Source organism: Delphinapterus leucas, chromosome 3, assembly GCF_059928025.1.
Source record: "Delphinapterus leucas isolate spDelLeu-1000000601 "Yukka" chromosome 3, BTC_Dleu_Yukka2, whole genome shotgun sequence".
Lineage (NCBI taxonomy): Eukaryota > Metazoa > Chordata > Mammalia > Artiodactyla > Monodontidae > Delphinapterus > Delphinapterus leucas.
The window spans coordinates 135,896,102-135,919,051 of NC_143131.1; the positions used below are offsets into that span (position 1 = coordinate 135,896,102).

Genomic DNA, 22,950 nt, shown 5'->3' on the forward strand with positions numbered 1-22,950 from the left:
AGGAGGTAGGATATATAAGGGTTTTTGCAACAAAGACCAGGTTGTTGGAACATTAGAAGATTACCGTTAATTAAAGAAAACCAGAGAGCTCAAGTTAATGAATTCAGCACTTTTCTATGTATGGGAAGATGCAAGAGTCTGGGCTCACTGAAATCATTCCTTTGCTATGCACCTCAGCTCTCTGGGGCCAGTGTCCTGTTCTTGCACATCCTGAGTCCCCTCAGGGTGCACAGTTGGGGATGGCGGCCATGGCTGAGGGCTTGGCAGTGGGCAACCTGGCAGCCCGGAAGCCATTTGTCACCATGCTGAGTTCCTGCAGGGCTCACCACGGGGGCGGCTGTGGTGGATTGATGGCTGAAACACCCTTCGTTTACTGACATGGCAGGACACTTTTTTCATCCACAGGACCACCTGACCCAGTGAGAGAGCAGTGAATCTGGTTCCATGTACATCCTAGAGGTGGTCCTGGCTGCCAGCGGTTCCCCTGATTCCTACTCTGTTGGCAGAATCCTCAGATCCTAACAGAGAGGCTGACCTCTGGCTTCCTGGGTGGGCTTCTCACCAGCAGTGTCACCTGCTCTGAGAATCTAGGTAAGTCACATTCCCTGTATGGGAAAACCATAGCCAGCTCTGTCTTGTCCCCTGGCAACCCAAATGTCACCAGCCTGAAAATACAAATTGTGTTGGCACAAGTCCCCACCTGCCTGGATGACAGCATTCAACCCCTCCTCGGTTGACCCGGGGGTAGGTGGGGGGCAACTGCCGAGACCACAGGAAGCAAAACTGCAGATAAGGGGGGACCACTGTATAGGAGAGCCTGGATCCTGATGGCTTGGTTGAGTTGCCCAACCAAGCCTAAGGGCGCCTTCCTCTGGGCTTCTCACTTAAAAACAATCAATGCAGAATGGTTTAAGACATTCTTAACCTCTTTATCAGTTATTTCCGGCTGAAAGCTAGCCTAATAGATAGTAGCATGTTGAGTGACGGGACGCAGTCCCTGCCCCGACGGAGCTTACACGCAATCGCTAGATGACAGAGATGCCGGGCAGGGAAGAGAGCGGAGTTGTCGGCTGGGGCAATGCCTGGGTACCAGCTCAGCCGTTCTCTTCTGCTTATCAAAGGAGAAGAACAGCATTCCTTGCACACCGTGTCTCCGTTCAGTATAATTAAATTCCATCTCTATTTGCTTTTACTTTTAACTTCTAATTTCTCAGAGTAAATCTGAGCCAGGAAGAGCTGACCAAGGAAGCAGCTGCCCCTAGGAGCCTGGCCGGTCTGCAGGCGGCTGTGGTAGACTGCGAGCTCATTTAGAGAACACTTTTGGATCGATAATGATTTCAGTTCCACCAGAGGCAAGTGTTTGGAGCCAGTGACTCTGGAGGAGGAGAGATGCTTACATTCGGAGCGCTGGTGTCACGGGTAGAGGCTTTTTCCTTCTCGCCTTCTCTGCGTGGGAGAAGTCATCTCTTTTTTGGCTGGAGGGTTGCTAGATCAGTCAGTCCTGGCAATGGTTGATTCACAGTTCAGATTTTCTCTCGCAGGTGACAAGTTTTGCCAGGAGAGAGGCAGTGGAGGGTAGTGGTTAAGAGCTCCAGCTCTAAGAATCCAGACTCTACCTCTTTACAGGCTGTGTGACCTTGGGCAAGTTACTCAGCCTGGCTGAGCCTGGATTTCTTTATCAGTGCTCTGTGGATAATCACAGGAGACAAGGCTTCTGCTGGCCCTCAGCAGGCCTTCCATAGATCTTCCGAGAAGCATGGTCGCCAAAGGCTGGAATGGGGAGGGAGTGAATTTGTGGAATGCACAGAAATGAAAACATCCCCAGCAGCTGGGGGCGTAACATCAGTAAAGACACAGAGGTCAAACAAAACAAAATAAAAACACAAAACAAAACCCAAAACACGTTGAGGGAGGGGTACCCAGGGCGTTACCAGGAGGTGTTGAGATGAACTCTGTCTCCCTGCCTAGATCTGGTACTGTCAAGGTCCTGCCCTGTGAGAAGTGCCTCCTGTTAAAAAAAGAACTAAAACACTCCCCCAAACGTGACATCCATAAACAAATATTTTTAATGATATTCAAAGTTTCTGTGTTTTTAATGGAAGAAATTGGCACCTTTATGCTGCAGGTAGACAAGTATTCTATTAAAATATTTTAGTAGGACAATTGTCAGTGTGAATCAAGAGCCCTAAAAGTGATCACATCCTTTGACTTGGCAGCTCCACTTTCAGGAAATGATTAAAGGAACTAAGATTATGGTTGTGAGAAATTTAGTTCACATGCTTTTGGCACAGTGTTGTAAAAATAGAGAGGAACTGTCCAATAATTTCTTAAATTCTGGTGAATCTGTAAGTGGAATACCATGTTACCATTAAAAAATATAGAACATTGCTTTTTAAAAGAATGTTATTGAAGTATAGTTGATTTAAAATGTTGTGTTAATTTCTACTCTACAGCCAGGTGATTCAGTTATATATATATATACATTCTTTTTCATGTTCTTTTCCATCATGGTTTATCACAGCACATTGAATATAGTTCCTTGTGCTATACAGTAGGATCTTGTTGTTTATCCATCCTCTATATAATAGTTTGCATCTGCTAATTCCAAACTCTCAATCCTTCCCTCCCCCAGCCCCCTCCCCCTTGGCAACAAGAAGTCTGTTTTCTATGTCTGAGTCTTTTTCTGTTTCGTAGATATGTTCATTTGTGTTGTATTTTAATTCCATCTGTAAGTGATATCATGTGGTGTTTGTCTTTCTCTTTCTGACTTACTTTGCTTAGTATGATAATCTCTAGTTGCATCCATGTCACTGCAACCGGCATTATTTCATTCTTTTTAATGGCTGAGTAATATTCCATTCTGTATATTTTTCACATCTTCTTTATCCATTCATCTATCAATGGACACTTAAGTTGCTTGCATGTCTTGGCTACTGTAAATAGTGCTGCTATGAACATAGGGGTACATGTATCTTTTCGACTTAGAGTTTCTTCTGGGTATATGCCTAGGAGTGGGATTGCTGGATCATATGACATCTCTAATTTTGGTTTTTTGAGGAACCTCCATACTGTTTTCCATAGCAGCTGAACCAATTTACATTCCCACCTACAGTATAAGAGAGTTCCCTTTTCTCCACACCATCTCCAGCATTTATTATTTGTAGATTTTCCGATGATGTTCATTCTGACTGGTGTGAGGTGATACCTCATTGTAATTTGGATTTGCATTTCTCTAATAATTAGTGATGGTGAGCATCTTTTCATGTGCCTCTTGGCCATCTGTATGTCTTCTTTGGAGAAATGTCTGTTTAGGTCTTCTGCCCACTTTTTGGTTGGGTTGTTTGTTTTTTTGTTACTGAATTGTGGGAGGTTTTTTTTTTTTTTTGCGATACGCGGGCCTCTCACTGTTGTGGCCTCTCCCGTTGCGGAGCACAGGCTCCAGACGCGCAGGCTCAGCGGCCATGGCTCACGGGCCCAGCCGCTCCGCGGCATGTGGGATCTTCCCAGACCGGGGCACGAACCCGTGTCCCCTGCATCGGCAGGCGGACTCTCAACCACTGCGCCACCAGGGAAGCCCCTGTGGGAGCTTTTTGTATATTTTGGAAATTAAGCCCTTGTCAGTTGCATAAAAAGTGTAGAACATTGTTGAAAGCCTGAGAAAAGGCTCAAGATGGATGCAGATGTGAAACATGAAGACTGGATTATACTTCTGAGGTTTAAACCTGCTTCTACCACTTCCTAGCTGTGTGGCATGGGACAAATTACACAACTTCTCTGTGTCTAGGATTTTTCATCTGAAATAGGGGTCAGAAATCATAGTTGCTTTATGGGTTTATTATAAGTGAGATAATGCTTGTAAAACTTAGGGCAGTGACAAGTACATGGTAAGTGCCTCATCTATCGTTAAGTGAAACTATGAGGACATATTTCAAAAAAAAAAAGGAAGGGAAGCATATGTGCAAAAAAGAAAAAGAATTTATTTATCTATTCAATACATATTTATTGAGTACCTCCCATATGTCAGGCTCTGGAATACAGTGGTGAACAGAAGAAGCCCAAAATCTGCATTAGCAGGGTTTACCGATCCGAAAGGAAGTCATCCTAAGGATCGCTGGGGGTGCCTTTCAAAATGCAGGTGCTGGGAACCCATCCATACCCAGAAATCTGGATTCTGCAGACGTGCGGACATGCCCAGGAGTCTGATTTTGTGTATGCATGGGGAGATTCTGCTGCAGGCTTTGGGAGACTGTGCTGGTGGAGGTACCACCGAGCGATGGTTGGAGAGGGATGAGGAGTGACTGGTTTTTTTCCTGGTATTTTGTAAAGTTTTAACAGTAAGTAAGAATATTTTTTAAAAAATTTTATACCTTTGTAAACGTTTTATATATATAAATATTCGGCAGCTCTGCCCCTCCAGTCTGCCTTCCCCCACATCCAGCACAACCCTTATTTCTTCCCCAATAGCAGAAGCACATTGCATAGATTCCAGATTAGGAAAGCCCTCTGGGAATGGATAGTGGGGCTGTGATTCTCAGATACCTGCAATATCACAAAGGGAAGGTGGAAAATTTCTTGCCCAAATCATCTACTTTTACTTGGATCTGCTTCGGAGCAGGCTCTCTTATGCAAAAGCCCTCTTTAAAGATGCATTTCATTTGCTTTCTTTTTCCTGCAAATTCTCCTGACCTTGAGATTTCTCTGGTGGCTCTAATAATTGGTGCTGTTTCCAGGGTCATTTGTATGGACACTGTGTAATGCGGAGGTGGGGGGAGAAATCTCCGCAGTCATCCTGTGCTTGTATCAGGTGAATTTATATGTTATGGGTTTTGGTCAGATTGATTTGTGTGAAACACCCTGGGGTGTTTGCAAATATGAAAGTTCTTGTAGTGCTGGTCGCTTGTTTGCATTTACAGGAAGAATATAAAGAAGAAAAAAAATTTGCTCTCTCTGTTGACAAACCCCATTGTCCCAGGAGCGTGGTAGAGAAGCAGATGAAGGGGTTCCAACAGGAGAGAAAATTAGAGGCAGGGAGATCAGAGATCAGGGTGAGAAGCTGCCAGTGAAGGCTCATCTGCCCCGGGAATTATTGACAGGTGTGGGCTGCATGTTTTTAAGTACTGGGTAGGTCTCACTAAAGAAACAGGTTAAGATAAGCACAACTGCTATGATTAAAGGCTTTAAAATCTCTGAATTCTTTTATAAGTGGGCTCCGTGGTCCTACCTTGAGTTCATTCAGCGAAACAATGTCCATTTTGGGCTGATCTTAGTAGTTACAGACACATAGAAGGAGTACCTGTCAGCTTGGTTATATAAATTGAAAAACATATCTTCCCCAACCCCAAACCAAACCAAACCAAATCAGAATACTTAACTTCTTGTATCAGTTGGTTCTGATGCCTGAAATACTTTTAGTGTGGTTTCTTTTGGTAAAGGTAGGCACAGTAAGTATGTAGCATGCATACGGCTACTTCTTACTTCTGAGCTCATGACAGCCATCACTAATCAATAATAGTATTCTCTACTGCTGAGGCCAGATGTCAGCACTAGTGCCTAATAATCTTACTTATAGTCTGGGCAGAACATTCTTTTGGGGTTGGTCTTAAGCATAGATAGGGTTGGTGTTTGACCTAACTAGTAGAAATTATAAGGCCTTCCCTACTCCACCAACCTTACCCCATTTAGCAACTCCATTCCTAAATTTCTCATTGTGATAGCCATCCCCCCTTTTTAATTGAAGTATAGTTCATTTACAATGCTATGTTAGTTTCAGGTGTACAGCCAAGTGGTTCAGTTACATATATATACATATATATATATATTCTTTTTCAGATTCTTTTTCCTTATAGGTTATTACAAAATACTGAGTATATTTCCCTGTGCTATACAGTAGGTCCTTGTTGGTTATCTATTATATAGTAGTGTGTATATGTTAATCCCAAATTCCTAATTTACCTCTCCTCTCTCTTTCCCCTTTGGTAACCGTAAGTTTGTTTTCCATGTCTGTGGGTCTGCTTCTGTTTTGTATATAAGTTTGTTTGTATCATTTTATTTTTTAGATTCCACAAATAAGCAATATTGTGTAATATTTGTCTTTGTCTGGCTTATTTCACTTAGTATGATAATCTCTAGGGCCATCTATGTTGCTGCAAATGGCATTATTTCATTCTTTTTTATGGCTGAGTAATATTCATTTTATATATATATATATATATATATATATATATATATACCCCATCTTCTTTATCCATCATTTGTCGCTGAACATTTAGGTTGCTTCCAGGTTTGGGATAGCCATCCCTTTTGGATAAAGCACAATTGGCAAAGGCAAAGCACCTGCATTGCTTTTCTTACTGCAATGCCTCCATGTTTTATCCTTGACAGGCACCAGTTATAAATCACAGCGCTCACAATGAGTTCAGGAGTCATCTTAGAATCTTTCTCAACACAGCTTCCCTTGCAGCTTCTACCAATAGCTGAGATTTTGTATAAAGCAGGAAAGGTATTTGCCATCCATGGGTTTCTGGTAGTGAGGCGGCCAGGCGTCTGCTTGTGAATTTTCCCATCTGATTAGTGTCATGAGGGAATGGGGGAAGGGAGGGAATAAGGGTAAGTGTAAACTCTTCAGTCTGGTGTTTAAGACCCTTTGTGGTTTGGCCTCACTTTCTATCTCTAATCAAAGAGCCTAGGTTTGCTCAGACAAGCATTCCCACTTGCTTCCATACTTTTTGTTTTTTTCCTTTTTTGGGTCCTCTGTTCACTGTTTCCCCCACTTGGAACACCCTCCCTCCTGTCCATCCAATTCTTGCTGTTATTTAAGGCTTAGCTCATGGTCCATCTCTTTTTGCTAAGTCTTTTCTAAATACTAGCAATGCTTTCTTTGTGGTTTAAAGTCCCAGGACATTTACAATTCATTCTACTCACTTGGTATCAAACATCTTCCCCTGAAACATTTGTTTCCTTTTAATGTCTATGTGTTTGAATTTTTTAGCCACTAGACAATAGACCTTGACAGCAGGGTCTGAGCCCTCATCTTCCATTGTGCTGAGTGTATATGTTGGGTAAGAACGATTTGTCTGTCCAGGGCTGGTGGAAAGAGGGGATGCTGGTGGAGGGTAAATGAGCCACACTTCATCTGCTCTGCATTCTGGTTTAAGTCCCTCTCTGTTTCCATTTGAGGCCTTTGAAATAGGATTCAAAACATAGGCTAGGATGTCGGTGGGTTTTCCCACAGAAAGCTAATGCAGTATTGAGAGATGATAAAACGGAGGATCTGGAGGGTGCAGAGCAGCGAACCTCCAACTCCAGGTAGTGGGACGGAGCACCGAGGTAAGTTTCACTTCCCTTTGGTTCTTCCCGCCCTAGTAGGAAGTGATGACAATATCCAACATTCAAAATCATTTAATCTTCAGTCTTACCATTAGGGAGGAGTTGCATTTTATTAAAGCAACTATCTTCATTGTCACTCTGCCCCGCTCAGAATCCGGTGTCAGAGAAGTAGAGCTCATTTTGTATGTCTGAAATATTTCTTAGTAAGTTTTTAAAATAAATCTTCAATGCTACTTAAAAGTGATATAAAGTTCATCACATATACATGCTTGCTTTCTGAGTGTTTTCTATATATTTCCAGATTATATGAGGATGTTTTATTCAAAACGATTCAAAATGATTTTCCTTCATTACAATGTCAACATATTTGTATTTTTATTTTACTTAGATAACAGATACACAAGTTCATAAAAGTATTCAATGAAAAATTTGTACCAGCCGCTGAGCATATAAATGATCATTCTTTTCAGGGTAGTAGATACTAAGGCAGAAGTTATTGAGAACCAAAAGTTCAGTGGAGAAGCTGAAACCCAAAGGGCATGGGACTTGGCTAATGCCCTGGCTTTGTTAATACAACTTGAAAAAATTAGCCCCAATTTTCTTCCACATCCAGTTTCCATAGCTAGTTGGTAGCTTCCTTGATATCAGAGATCCAGCTTCTGTGATCTTTGACAAGCAATTAGACCAGTAAACCCCCCAGTCCTCATCTGTAACATGAAGAAGTTGGATGAGCTGTGGTTTACAAACTGTGCTCTGCGGGATCCTAGGGTTCCCTGGGGAGGGCAATAGGATAGCTCTCTACCAATCTCTCCCATTACAGCAGCTCTTTTTAATTACTGTTTTTCAGTGTTACAGTTAAGATTTGATTTGGAAAAAATGGACTGGATGATATCCAAGTTATTGTTCAGCTTTCAAAAATTCTATGTCCAGTCTTTACTCCTAAGGTCTAATCCAGTGAACAAAAAAGGGCTTAACTGGGGCTTCCCTGATGGAGCAGTGGTTGAGAATCTGCCTGCCAATGCAGGGGACACGGGTTCGAGCCCTGGTCTGGGAAGATCCCACATGCCACGGAGCAACTAGGCCCGTGAGCCACAACTACTGAGCCTGCGCATCTGGAGCCTATGCTCTGCAACAAGAGAGGCCGCGCACCGGCCCGCGCACCGCGATGAAGAGTGGCCCCCACTCGCCGCAACTAGAGAAAGCCCTCGCACAGAAACGAAGACCCAACACAGCCAAAAATAAATAAATATTTTTTTTAAAAAAAGGGCTTAATACATTTTATTGGCTAAGAAAATAAAAGGAAACATTTTGTGAATAATGGCTGACATTGATGGGCTATCTATAATGTGCTAAATGCTTCATAATTATTATTTCATTTATCCCTCACCACAGCCCTGTGAGGCTTAATCCTTTTAGAGAAACAGATATTTTTAAGCAACTTGGATAGAGCATATTACTGGTAAGTGGAACTACACTGATATTTTAAAAGTATAAAGTAGTTATATTTGGGCTCCATTCTCAAAACCTTTGTGTACCATCGTAGTTTTCCCTTGAGTTCTCTCGTCCCCTTTATTCAAGAGTTCATAGCCCTCCTGAATCAAAGTTTTAAAGAATCTCAGGAAAAAAATGGAAAATCATTTCCCTAGATCTGGGCTCCTGAGGATGCTTTAATCATGCGACCCACGGGAGGCAGAGGACTAGATGAAATGACCCAGAGAGGTTAATTTCCAAGTTCCTCATTCTATGTTCTCATTCAGTGATGGCCAAGACGGCTGTTGCATCGAAGGCCATGTTTCTGAATTGACTTCTGTCTTCAGCATCCAGGGAACATGTGCCCTCTAATCACCTCCCCCCACCCTACCAACCCCCAAATGGGAATTATACACCCTCAGTGGTTCAAGATGGCAATTTTGGAGCTAGGTGGTGAGGCTAGGTTTAGGGCATTACATTTGAGTTCTTCCCCCTGTGGTACAGCTTTAACTAATGTTTCCAACATGTTCTCTGTAAGTAGCAGGAGACAATAAGGGAGCATCTGGGGTTTCCAGGAGCCTTGGAAAACAACTTTGCATAAGTCCTCTTAGGAATCAGTGTGATAATTTCTTGGGGGTTTATACCAGGAGTAAGATCCATGAGTGGTAGGTAAGCTACACTGACCCTGGGGTAAGGTCGGGTGGGGTGCACGGTGAGCACTCGTACAGTGCCCTCCAGAACGACCTTAGCTTTTCACTCCCGTGAAGATCCCATTCTCCCTTATCCTCACCGAAAGTCTGAAGAGTCTACAGAGGTTTCTCACTGTCATTTTAATTTGCATTTGTCTGATTGCTAGGGGAGTTGAGCAGAGGATTATCTTTCTCTTCCATGAAACTGTGAGTTCCTCTAAGGCCGTGCGGTAATCGTGTGTATCCTTGGCCTCTGCTACCCAGTAGGACCTCCTTACTTACATGAGTGCCCGGCTCGTCCCTCAGCAGAGGCTTCAGGTGTTCCAAATACAAGCTTTTTCTTGAAATTTCTTTAAGTTGGAAGCATCTGTGTCTAGCTAGTGTCTGCCAGAACTGCAATCAGGATGATGACCAGAGTATTCATTTGTTTCTGTAAAATCAGAGAACTAGTGAACTTCAAGGACATGAAGAGGAATGGTCGGCTAATGACAGGTTTCACTCAGTAAACTCTGATTTCCTCTCTTGTTTTTCCTCAGTGTGATACGTCATCTTGTCAGCTTGCGTGCCGCTCACTTTTGATCTGTTTGAAATGCTTGCCTGGGGCCATCCGTGGGAAATCGTCTAGTCTGACCCATCCTGTCCCCATCTCTACACCAGTGGCTTTGAGCACTTTGGGGTCACGTGTCCCATTGATACTATGATAAAAGTTACGGACCCATTCTCTGGAAAATTCACGTGTGCACAAAATTTTGCACGTAATCTCAGTGGACATGGCACCCAAAGACTTATGTGGCAATTGTTTGTTTGTGCACTCATTTATTCATTTACTTGCTCATTCACTTATTCACTCGTTCATTCATTTATTGTTAGTTAATGCTGTGATCTAGGTGCTGTGTTAGATATTGGAGACCCATGAACAACAGTCCCTACCCTCAAGGAGTTTATAGTCCAAGCGTACAGGTGGTAAATAAACCACTTGTGATGGTAAATTTTGTGTGTCAATTTGATGGGGTTAAGGGATGCCCAGATAGTGAGGGTTTTTCTGGAAGAGATTAGCATTTGACTAGGTAGACTGAATAAAAACGCCCTCCCCAACCCCCCCACCCTCCTGGCTCCAATGCTGGTGGGCGTCATCCAATCTGTTGAGGGCCTGACGAGTACAAACAGAGGATGGAAGGACAAGTTTGTTCTTTTTGCTTGGCTGAGACATCCATCTTTTCCTGCCCTCAGAAATCAGCATTCCTGGTTCTCAGGCCTTCAGACTTGGACTGGGACTTAACCGCTGGCTCCCCTGGTCCTCAGGCCTTTGGACTCAGACTGAATTACTCCACTGGCTTTCCTGGTTCTCCAGCTTGCTTTTTTTATTGTGGTAAAAATATATACAACATAAAAGTCACCATTTTAACCATTTTTAAGCGTACAACTCAAGGACATTAAGTACATTTACAATGTTGTGCAACCATGCCACTATCCATTTCCAGAACTTTTTCATCACCCCAAACAGAAAGTCCCTATTCCCCCCTCCCTTCTCCCCACCTCCTGGTAACCTTTGTTCTACTTTCTGCCTTTATGAATTTGCCTATTCTAGATACCTCATATAAGTAGAATCCTACAATATTTGTCCTTTTGTTTTTGGCTTACTTCAGTTAGTGTAATGTTTTTGAGGTTCATCCATGTTGTAGCATGAATTCAGAATTTCATTCCTTTTTAAGGCTGAATAATATTCCATTGTATATATAGACCACATTTTGTTTACCAGTTCATCTCTTGTGGACACTTGGGTATTTCCACCTTTTGGCTATTGTGAATAATGCTGCTATGAACATTGATATACAAATATCTGTTTGAGTCCCTGCTTTTTTTTTTTTTTTTTTGCGGTAAGCGGGCGTCTCACTGCTGTGGCCTCTCCGGACGTGGAGCACAGGCTCTGGACGAGCAGGCCCAGCGGCCATGGCTCACGGGCCCAGCCGCTCCGCGGTATGTGGGATCCCCCTGGACCAGGGCACGAACTCGCGTCCCCTGCGTCGGCAGGCGGACTCCCAACCACTGCGCCACCAGGGAAGCCCTGAGTCCCTGCTTTTGATTCTTTTGGGTATATATCTAGGAGTGGATTGCTGGATCATATGGTAATTTTATATTTAACTTTTTTAGGCTATATATAATTTTCTCAGAAATTTTTGAAAGGATTTTCAAATTGTGCTTTGTAAATTACTTGGCTACTTATTTAGTTTATGATTGGTTATTTTAATTTTTATTCTATAAGATTATTATCCTTTTATTTTGGTAATCATCTAGCACAGTGGTCCTCATATTTAAGCTTGTATCAGAGTCACCTGAAGGGCTTGTGCAAACAGAGCATTGAACTCCATTCCCAGAGTTTCTGATTCAGTAGGTCTGGGGTGAGGCCTAGGAGTCTTCATTTCTAGCAAGTTTTCAGACAAGGCTGATTTTGCTGTTCTGGGGGCCACATTTTGAGAACCACTGACAATGCATACTCAGGAATTCTTGAGGTAAAAATAGAACTTACCAGCTGTTTTCAAATGTAATAATTTTATGAATACTAAACCTAACAATTGCTGAAGCTGGCATGATATATTTTATAGACAAACACATTCGTTGCAACTTTGCAGTTTTATTTTTGTATTTTGTAATCAACATTCTTTTTTCAGGTCTTTAACATTTTTATAGGCCTCTCCCAAACTTATAGGCCTTAATTGTACCCAAAGCATTGATGGAGAGAATGGTTTTTCCTAACGCTTATAGATTTGCCTTATTAAAAAAAAAAAGAAGACTGGTAATTATCCCATTGTGTAGATGCATCATAATTTAATCACACCCAATCAATAAACTATAAGTTGTTTGCATTGTTTTCCTTCTAAGCAAAGCTACAGTGAACACCTCTCTATCCCAGGGGTTCACATTTCTGACTGCCTGTTAAAATCACCTTTTCTAATCAGTTTTCTATTCCTATCCTTGGGCCTCACTACCAGAGGTTCTGATTTTATTGGTCTGAGTTCATGCTGCCCAGGCATGAATATTTTTTAAAAGGTCCTCAGGTGATTTTAATGTGTAGCCAGGGTCGAGGATCATTGTCCTACATGCAACTTTGACCACATGTGCTGTGTCTTGTCTGGGCCAGGACATTCCCTTGAGATCTGATGCTAACCCAGAAGAAGATTCATTGTTATCTTTGTAAAAAAGATGTTCAAATGATTGTCCCACAAGTGAAGACATGCTATGTTATTGCTGCATTGTCAGTGGGAACACCTGTCCTGCTGGTTCTCCTCTGCTCTAAAAACATGCACACTCCCAGCCTTTTCTGGCACAGATGCTTGTCTTGTAATTGCCAGGGAGGAGGGAAAAAGAGTGTTAAAAAGACAAGCTTCATTGCAGGAATCAGGATGGTAGTTCATTCCTTATCCTTAAGAGTCTCTGAATTTAGTTGTTTTCATTATTTAAATTCTAGCATTGAAGAAATCTTCAGTGTAGAAACATTAGGACAGATTAATAAGTGAAAGGAAAACTACCTAAGTGTCTGTTTTCTATTTAATGAAGAATAATGAGAATCAAGTCTACTCATCTTAATCAACAGAGGTGTTCAAGCACAAATGTTACATTTTGGGTTGAAGATGAATGACTAGCAACAGATGCACAGATTTTTGTCACTATTGTACGTACTTGGAGACAGACGTGACTCTATAAACCAAGCCGAAAAAACAAAGGTGATGTTCAAAATATACAACAGCTGGTATGGCATGGGGCCTGGTGCTGCTTGGGACACAGTTCTGGTCTGTTTTGACCAAAACCAGCCCTCCAAAAGCATTTGATGTGGGGGTATTAAAAGTCCCCTGCTTTCACAAGCCTACCCCACTTGCCTGTCACATTGCCTGAGATTCCACCCCTCACCTGAGTAAAAATTTTATCTTTCTTGTAAGATCAATACAGATATCTTTTGGAGGAGAGTATGTGTATATATGTGAGAACTTCATTTCCTAATAGCTTTTTACCCTTGCTGTTGATTACTTTATAACCTGAGCATGTTCCCTGTTGGAACTGTTCCCTGGTGGACTGGACATAGGATATAGATCAGTGTTGGTGGGGAGAGAGAAAATTCAGGACTCTGGGCTTCTGCCTGGGAGGAAAGGCCTCACTCGTGTAGTGACATCATTAAGGATGAGGTGGAATGGGAATGGGAAGAGGACTTGAAGATCAACGTGGCCTGTTTTTATCATTTTGCCAAGTAATTAACTTTAGCAGAGATGCCTAGATCTGGAAGGAACTGTAGAGATCATCTCTTCTACATGCCCCAATTTATATCTCAAGAAGCTGAGCCCAGAGAGGGAACGTGACTTGTTCAAGGCCACACAGTTGTTTAGTTTGGCAATGTGGGAAGAATTTTAGTGTCAGAACTGGCTTTAAGGTGGGACTCTTCTGCTGTCCTGGGAAATGGGGCATACATTTCAAAAAAGTGAAAACATGTGAAGGGATGAAGAAGTCCAGAGTATGCCATTGTTACATAAAAATTATTTTGAGCTGAAGGCATTTGAGATCCTGAAATCCCTTATCTGCCTAAAAGCAGAGCATCTCAAAAGAACTCAGTTGTCATAAATCCCCTCCCTGGGAGCAACACTCTAGTCTTCTTGGAGATGTAAAGCTGGCACCACACCAAAACAGACATTATTACAAAACTATCATGTCCCCCATTTATTCTAAGTGCCCTTTCTTCCCTCTCTTTCTAAAAAGTCATTTGTTTCCCAGAAGTGCCCTTCTCCCCCTTCCTTTCCCCTATTAAGATGGTATATAAGCCCCTTTGGGTCACATCTTTTTTATGAACTCCCATGATTAAATCTGATCTTTCTCTTGCTAATCTGTCTGTCTGAGTTTAATTTGCAGGCACGCAAAACAAAATGTAAGAGGTTAGAGAAAAAGTTTTTCTCCATGACACATGACTCATACAAAAGACAGTAAACATGTAAAGATTTTATTCAAAGAACATAGAGCTGGTTCCAAAAAATTTAAGAAACACATTTATATAGTATGTTAGTCAAGGGAATGTGAAAATGAATTTGCTAAAAGATACAAAATTGGTTAATGTTCTACAGGGCAATGAAATTGTAACCTTTGGGACAGAAATCTACAAGTTAACATTATTTTCACAATGTCTGTTCTCTAAACAAGTAGTGAATGGCAAAATACAAAGTCCTAATTAATAATCCTCGGATGAGTCTGTTAAACAATGATACTGAAAGGAGGTACGTTTACTATGGTAGTTTATTTCCAAGTTTTGGGTAAATTTGGCTTAGTATGGGAATGTGATGAAAAAATGTCTGAAGTACTCCTCAGTTGTTACTGTTTAGCAGGAAAATGTGCTTTTGGAGTGTTCTGGGTCCTTGATTATGTGAGAGTCCATCCATCTATATATCTCCTATGCATATACTGCAAGAGGAGGTGATCCTAGGAAAGAGAAAGTCTCATTCTATCGATCCTCCCAGTATCAATCAGCCAAACTGCTGAGGGTTTGAAATCCTGGACCCAAGAGGGGCCTATTCTTTGCTGGAAGCCATAGTAAACAGATTTAGTTGTCAGTTTAGCCAAGAATGAATGGAAATAAGTGAAAATTTAAAGCTTTTGGAGCAGAAGGCCTCTTGAATTTGGGGGTAGGGGTTGGGCAATGACAGCTCTCCTCTGGTGTTTTGGGAGAGGAGAGCAGTGCCTGAAATCATTTTACTTCCTTTTCTCACCTCAGTGACAAAATATGTCCACACACCTTGGTGATTCTCCAAGTCCAGGACTTGGCCATGAGGTCTGGTCAGGGCTGAATCTGCTCCAGTCAAGGTTTTCTTGGGAGTGCCTATTTCTTTTTGTTGTTGTTGTTTTTTGTTTGTTTTTGTTTTTCCGGTACGCGGGCCTCTCACTGCTGTGGCCTCTCCCATTGTGGAGCACAGGCTCCAGACGCGCAGGCTCAGTGGCCATGGCTCACGGGCCCAGCTGCTCCGCGGCATGTGGGATCTTCCCGGACCGGGACACGAACCCGTGTCCCCTGCATCGACAGACGGACTCTCAACCACTGTGCCACCAGGGAAGCCTTCTTTTTTTTTTAAAAAAAAAATAAATTTATTTATTTATTGCTTTTGGCTGTGTTGGGTCTTCATTGCTGCAGGCGGGCTTTCTCTAGTTGCGACAAGCAGGGGCTACTCTTCGTTGTGATGCGCGGGCTTCTCATTGCGGTGGCTTCTCTTGTTGCAGAGCACGGGCTCTAGGCGTGCGGGCTTCAGTAGTTGTGACACGTGGGCTCAGTAGTTGTGGTTCATGGGATTAGTTGCTCCGCGGCATGTGGGATCTTCCCAGACCAGGGCTCGAACCCATGTGCCCCTGCATTGGTAGGCGGATTCTTAACCACTGTGCCACCAGGGGAGCCTGGGAGTGCCTATTTCTGAATTTGCCTCTGTTTGCATTTCAAACACCTCTGTTATTTAGTTAAAAACTAGGGTGTTCCTTCTTCTTAGGCTGGCAATGACCCCAGTGAAACAGTGTTTGGAAATACCGCATATATTTGTATTTCTCAGCTCCTGCCTCTGAGCTGACCTCTGTGTCTACTCTCTCTCACATACCTGCAGAGGCAGGGCTGTCTTTGGCCATGTTGTGAAATGTTTGGGGAACACATTCCTCCTTATGCCTTTGACAGCTCCCACCTCAGTTCTCATATCCTCTACACACCCCAACAGAATGGGTGATAAACAAACTATTCATTCATACCAAGGCATAAATGACTGATAGCTTTTAATTTGTTAACTATCCCAGAGGTCTCATTGTTTAATATTGAAGTATAATTGGTTTACAGAGATCTCATTTTAAAGAACTTTATTATTGTTTTTTTTTTAATAGGAAAAGGTCTTGTTCATTATGAAAGGCTTAGGAAATACAGAAATGTATTAAGAAGAAAATTTAAATCACCTAGAATACCAGTATCTGGAGATAACAAATGTGGCTAACATTTTGCTATACTTGCTTCTGGATATACACATACTTAAAAACATTGAGATTATACTGTTTTATTAACTTTTGACTTGTGGTTGAAAGCAGTTCCAAGGGTGGAATTTCATGTATCAGTTAGCGGATTGCAATGATTTGTTTTTTGATCTGGGGAGGAAGCAAATGGGAGTGCAAGTGGGCAGTGGGAGCTGGTGGATACTCATGAACTAACACCCTAGAGGCACCTCTATCCAAGGAAACAATTTTCTGTCCACAGGTTGTGCTAGCAGAGGTGGTCTCTGAGACAGACAAGATTTTTGGAGCTATTTACATTACTGTGTGTGCAGAGAGTAGGTGAACCCTAGGCATTTTTTTCTCCTGTTTGCGAATGTATGTACTCTAGCCTTCCCCGACTTTCTATGTGGCACCATTGCCTACCTAGTTCTTCAAGCTAGGACTTGGTTCTCACTCTCCCTCCCTGCTTATATTTTGAAGGTTCTACATTTACTTCTTTATTTTTAATTTTTAAAGTTTACTTTTGGCTGCACTGGGTCTTTGTTGCTGTGCACGGGCTTTCTTTAGTTGTGGTGAGCGGGGGTTACTCTTCATTGCGGTGCATGGGCTTCTCACTATGGTGAATTCTCTTGTTGTGGAGCATGGGCTCTAGGCGTGCAGGCTTCAGTAGTTGTGGCACATGGGCTCAGTAGTTGTGACACACGGGCTTAATTGCTCCGCGGCATGTGGGATCTTCCCGGACCAGGGCTCGAACCCGTGTCCCCCTCATTGGCAGGCGGATTCTTAATCACTGCACCACCAGGGAAGTCCCTGAAGGTTCTCCCCTTAAAATATTTCCTGAATATAATCACTTTTTACTACCTTCACTGTTATCACCTTGATCTAAGTCTCCATCATTTCTAACCTGAATGAGTCCAGTTAACGCTTGTGGGAATAAAGACCAACCCAGTGAGAACAGGCAAAGGCTATTTGTACAGAGCTTGCTGTAACAAAGGAGCCAGCCACCATCACTTGTGTTTTGGCCGAGACTCAAAAGCAGGCAGAGGAATTGGAAAACGTCATAGTGGAGAAAAAGGAAGATTTCAGGTATGTCCCTATTGAAGGCTGTTATTGTGGGGAAGTTGTAGGTGGGCCAATAAGAGGTAGGACATCTTATGTGACTGGTGAAGGCTGCATATTTGGCTTTCTCTGGTTGGTCCTAAGTTGGAAGCTGCCAGTTATTAATCAAGTCCTGCCTGTTTTGGGCTGGTAGTTATAGGAGTTTGGCTTTATGGAATTTTTTCTAGAGATGGTGGTCTGACTTTGTACAAGTCTGACTTATAAATAATAAGTAGGCTGGCTTCCTGAGCTCCCTAGATAATGGGTCAGTTTCTAGGGCTGGTTGCAGACAGTAGGTTAGAGATCTATTTTTACATATGGTTTGGCCATTGTATATTCAGCCTGTCATGCTGCATTCAAAATTTAATGGTGTTTCTTTGGTGAACACTTGGAACCAACTTGATTGGGAAGTAACTACTCTTACTGTCATCTCCATTTACCTAGAAAGAACCTGAGGGTCAGAGAGGTTAATTAACTTGCCCAAGATCACAAGGTAAGAAGAGCCTGGCTTTAAACCTTGGCAGTTTTCATTCCAGAAGTCACCACCTTAGACTACCTCCCTCAGCCACTTAGAGACTGGGGTCACCCTGTCCTTGCCAGTGTGTTAGATAAGGATTTAAAATGCAGCCTCTCCACCAGCAGAATTTGCATTTTGCCTCTGCTAACTCTCTCCCTGAGGAAGTCAGTCCATTCTGTATGACCTAACTCATCTTATATCTTCTCAGTGAGACTTGACTCCATTCATCCTATTTTCCTTTTAAATATCCAATGGATTATAGCAGATAAAGGAGTGAATCTCTGAGAGGAAAATAGAAAGCCTTGGGACATCCCTGTATACACATTTAGGAGTCATACTGCCTAGGTTTGATTCTCAGCTCCCCCACTTAGTAGCTACAGACCTTGGGCTGATCTCTGAATTTATCTAAGCCTCAGTTTCCAAATCTGTAAATGGGGATGATGATAAAATACTACCTATCCTATGAAGCATAAAGATTTAAATAACAGACACAAAGCACTTGCATGATGCCAAGGCAGATGGTAAGTGCTCAATGTAAATTAAAACACAAATACCCTTAGAAGATTCTTTCCTATGGCCTTAACTAACGTAATATGGAAAGTGGGAATTTTAATTGTCAATAGTTTGGGCTGGAAAGGGAGGAGAGAAAAATCCTAGAGTACTCTTTTTCAAAAATTTTCGGGACTTCCCTGGAGGTCCAGTGGTTAAGAATCCGCCTTCTAATGCTGGGGACACAGGTTCAGTCCCTGGTTGGGGAACTAAGATCCCACATGCCGTGGGGCAACTAAGCCTGCACGCAACAACTACTGAGTTCACACGCCTCAACTAGAGAGAAGCCCGTGCGCTGCAACGAAAGATCCCACGTGCCTCAATGAAGATCCCGTGTGCCACAACTAAGACCCGATGCAGCCAAAAAATAAAATAAAATAAATAAATATTTAAAAAAATTGTCTGGGAAAAGTGAAGACTTTTCAAAAATGTTGACAAAAAGTGGCATTCCCACCCATCCCCACGCACACACATGCTTCTTGCTCCCATACGCTATTCACTTTTGAGATCCTCCAATGATTACAGGGAAAAGACTGAATAAGATTTTATTTTTACTGATTGAATTGAACAATTGGTCTTTGTAAATCCAAGTAAATACACAGCACATTAAGAACTTCAAATCCTATTTTATTTGTCTTCTCTGGGTCACTGTAATTGAAATAATAGAAGCCAGATAAATAGGCATTCACTGGAGTAACAATACAGAGATGCCTAGCCTTTTGTTTGTAGAAATAATCACATATCAAGGGCCTTATCCTGTACTTGGGTACAAAGCACAAAAGAATAATTTAAATTTCCAGTTCAAAAGAAAAGCGATCCACACCCTCCAACCACAGTTTATTTTCTGTCTCGGTGGGATCTTCCCATCTAGGGGAGCTAGGGAATGTGGCACAAAGAGGGTAGAGAATTGGTTCAGTGGTGCTGCAGCGTCTGGAATCCCTGCATGGCCAGAGGGGAAGGTCTCTGGAGTCCTAGCCCGTAGCCATAGTGAGGCGGAGAGAACGTGGGTGCAGGTGCCGCAGAGTGAAGTGAGGTGGGAGCTGGCGGAAGTTCCTATCTGATTGCCTTTATTTTCAAATGATTTAGAGAAGCAAAGTCAAGTGCTGAAAATGGGGACGGGGCCTCGAGGTTTGTAAAGAGAGGCAAAAACAGGAATTGTCAGGGAGAGTGGAAGAGTGAATGGGCTAGCAACAGGACCTGCTTGAGGTTCAAGGTCATGACTTGACAGTGACCAGTCAGCCCCTTTCTCTAGCCGCTTTCAGCTCTCAGGGTACAGGGGCAGAGCAGGCAGAGACTTGGTTTTAACTGAGAAATATGTGGTTTAGCCAAGTGAGTCTGACAAAGTAAGAAGAGGCCAGGGGACTGGGCAAGAGGGAACAAGGATAACAGTGGGTTGGGGAATCTGAGCCCCTGTTCACTGTCCCTCCCCCTCCCCCATGCCGTGTCCTCACTTGGAGGGCGGGATACTTGAAAGTGAAATTTTGGAGGGGTTTTAGTGATTGGTAGTGACATGGTTTAGGATCTGGGGTGAGACCATGGGGGTGATTGGTGAAGTGGGATAGAGACCAAGCTCATCAGAGGTGAGAAAAATCAAGAAACTGAGTGAACGGGGTATTGGAAGGGTCAACAATGTAGATATTGGAATCACCAGTAATTAAGACAGATTTGTATTGGAGAGAGGGACAGTGAGCCAGGAGCTAAATATTCAAGGGATAAAGGAGGTGATGCTGGGAGCAGGACGGTAACAAGGAGGGGTGGTAAGTGGTGTAATCTGATAACATAAGATTCAGAGCTGCAGGGATTTTACAGAGGAAGGAAGGACAATGTTCTGGAAGAGAGGACAAACGCTCCATCTCTAAGTCTAGTGGATGGGAGAGAGTATAGATCTTACTCGAGGGATCTTCGGGGAAAGTCACATTCTCAGAGCAGAGCCAGGATTCTCTTAAAAAGGTCCCTTTGGAAATTCAGCAAACAGATCAAGGGGGTAGAGAATGATACATAGTAACCCTAGAATAAAATGTGATACACATGCTGCTTTGATTGCTCAGAGAAAAGGCATGCAGGAGGATTATGGATAGGATGTGACAGGTGACCTGAGTTTTAGAGGATGGGTAGAAGTTCTCCAGGTAGATAAAGAGAAAGGAAAGAGAGAGAAGAGCAAGGATAAAGGCATGGTGGCATGGTTAGATTTGGGGAACTGAAAAGAGGCTGTTGAGAATAGAGGAGGAGGGATGCGGGGCTGGAGAGTCCGAGGCAGGGGTTCCATCATGAAGGGCCTTGAATGCCGTATTTGGAGGTTGAACTTTACTTGGAAGTTGTTATAAGCCATTGAAGGTGTATGAGCAGGACAGTGACTGGATTTTTAAGTAGTATTGAATTCAGTAAAACAACCATTCTGTGATTTGCATTTTTTCATGTATGTATCTATGAATACAGATCTCTTTCTATCTAATCCAAAATATGAAGAGGATTCCAGTTATTACAGCGCAGATTGTTGTCATCTGGATGCAACCAAATACTGAAGATTTAAGGCAGGGACCAGAGCACTAAGTGGCTTGGGGAGGGGCCTAAAGACCCCTAGGGGTTAGGAGTCTTGGCACAGACAAAACCCTGAACTGAATTCTTAGCTTTTCATTTACCATTTTGTGGCCTAAACAAATTACTTAATTTCTCTGACTCTCCTTATTGGTAAAATGGGAATAATAGTCCTTACTTGAAGGTTCCTGTGTGGATTAAATGAGGTCATGCTGTAATGTACTCAGCAGAGTGACTGTCTCATGGTAAGTGAATATTAACTGTTTTTTTTTTTTTTTTTTTTTGCGGTACGCGGGCCTCTCACTGCTGTGGCCTCTCCCATTGTGGAGCACAGGCTCCGGACGCGCAGGCTCAGCGGCCATGGCTCACGGGCCCAGCCGCTCCACGGCATGTGGGATCTTCCCGGACGGGGGCACGAACTCGTGTCCCCCGCAGCGGCAGGCGGACTCTCAACCACTGAGCCACCAGGGAAGCCCAGCTGTTATTTTTATGGTGTATGAACTTCAAGCTCACACATGCGCCTACATTACTTCCTCTCTGGTTTGGCTGCACATTGCAATGACCTGGTCCTACCTTTTAAAAACAGGCATAACTTGTTTCCACCCCCAGGCATTATGATGGATTTGGTCAGGGGTACCGCCTGGGTGTTTTTATAAGCTCCCCAAGGTGATCTTAATGTGCGATGAGGTTGAATGCTGTTGGCTCTCAGAGGGCTGCACCCTGAACTGGCAGCATTAGCATCACCTGGGAATTAGTTAGAAAGGCAAAATTTCCCTGGTCTACTGAATCAGAAACTCTGGGGATGAATCAGCAATCTGTATTTTAACAAGCTCCCCATGCAGACTCAAGTTTCATAAGTACTGATCCAGGGCTAGCCGTTGAGGGTGGTCATTTCAGCTGTTGACATCACTTGCACCTGAACCAACAGGTCTCTCAGACCCTCCCCCTCCACTTCCTCTGCTTGCTCTCCTTTTTTTTTTTTTTCCCCCTTCAGAAGAGGCTGATTTAGGGCTGAGATTTCTTTTCTTTTGCTTATTTAATTTTGTATATTTTCTTTTTCTTCTTTCAGGTACGCTTCCATTCTCCCAACAAAATGTCGGTGCTGGCTACTGGGGGTATGGAGCAAATAAGGAAGACACGGTTCCTAATCCCATGGAAGGCCCAGTTGTCGTATTGTGATTTATAATGAATGTGTACTTGGCCTTTGTCCCCACTTCTGGCACAGACCTCCGAAATTGGAAATTTCCCTTGGAATTTTCTGTGATGAGAGCGTTTAAAGGTGTCTTTTGTTGTGTTGATGGTAACTTCTGAACCACACCTAAGGATGGAGGCTGGTTGCCAGGAGAGCCCATCCTGTGATTATAAGTTTCAGTTCCACCCCCGACCTCGGGGCAGGGGAGAGGGGATGGCGAATGACTTCAATCGCCAATGGCCAATGATTTAATCAATCGTGCCTACGTCATGAAGCGGCCATAAAAGCCCGGAAGGACTGAGTTCAGAGAACTTCCGGGTTGGGGAACATGGAGGTGCCGGGAGAGTGTTGCACCGAGAGGGCATGGAAGCTCCGTGCTCTTTCCCCACATCTTGTCCTATGAATCTCTTCCTTCTGGTCGTTCCTGAGTTATAGCCTTTCATAATAAACTGGCAATCTGGTAAGTAAAATGTTTCTTTGAGTTCTATGAGCCACCCTAGCAAATTAATCGAACCTAAGCAGGGGTTTGTTGGAACCTCCAATTATCGCTGGTCCGTCAGAAAACCTGGGCTTTTGACTGGCGTCTG

The 22,950-nt window shown here is 43.1% G+C and overlaps 1 long non-coding RNA gene across 4 annotated transcripts in view; it reads left to right on the forward strand.

The window, feature by feature from the left end:
* LOC111185520 (uncharacterized) overlaps positions 1–22,950 on the forward strand; it is a 117,505-nt gene that overhangs the window by 46,832 nt on the left and 47,723 nt on the right. For 2 of the 4 annotated variants that reach the window (XR_016392846.1, XR_016392847.1), the window contains one exon: positions 406–22,833. This is a non-coding gene — a long non-coding RNA (uncharacterized LOC111185520). Of the gene's footprint in view, positions 1–405; positions 22,834–22,950 lie in introns of those variants that run through there. The other 2 variants (XR_016392848.1, XR_016392849.1) reach the window with 2 other exon arrangements.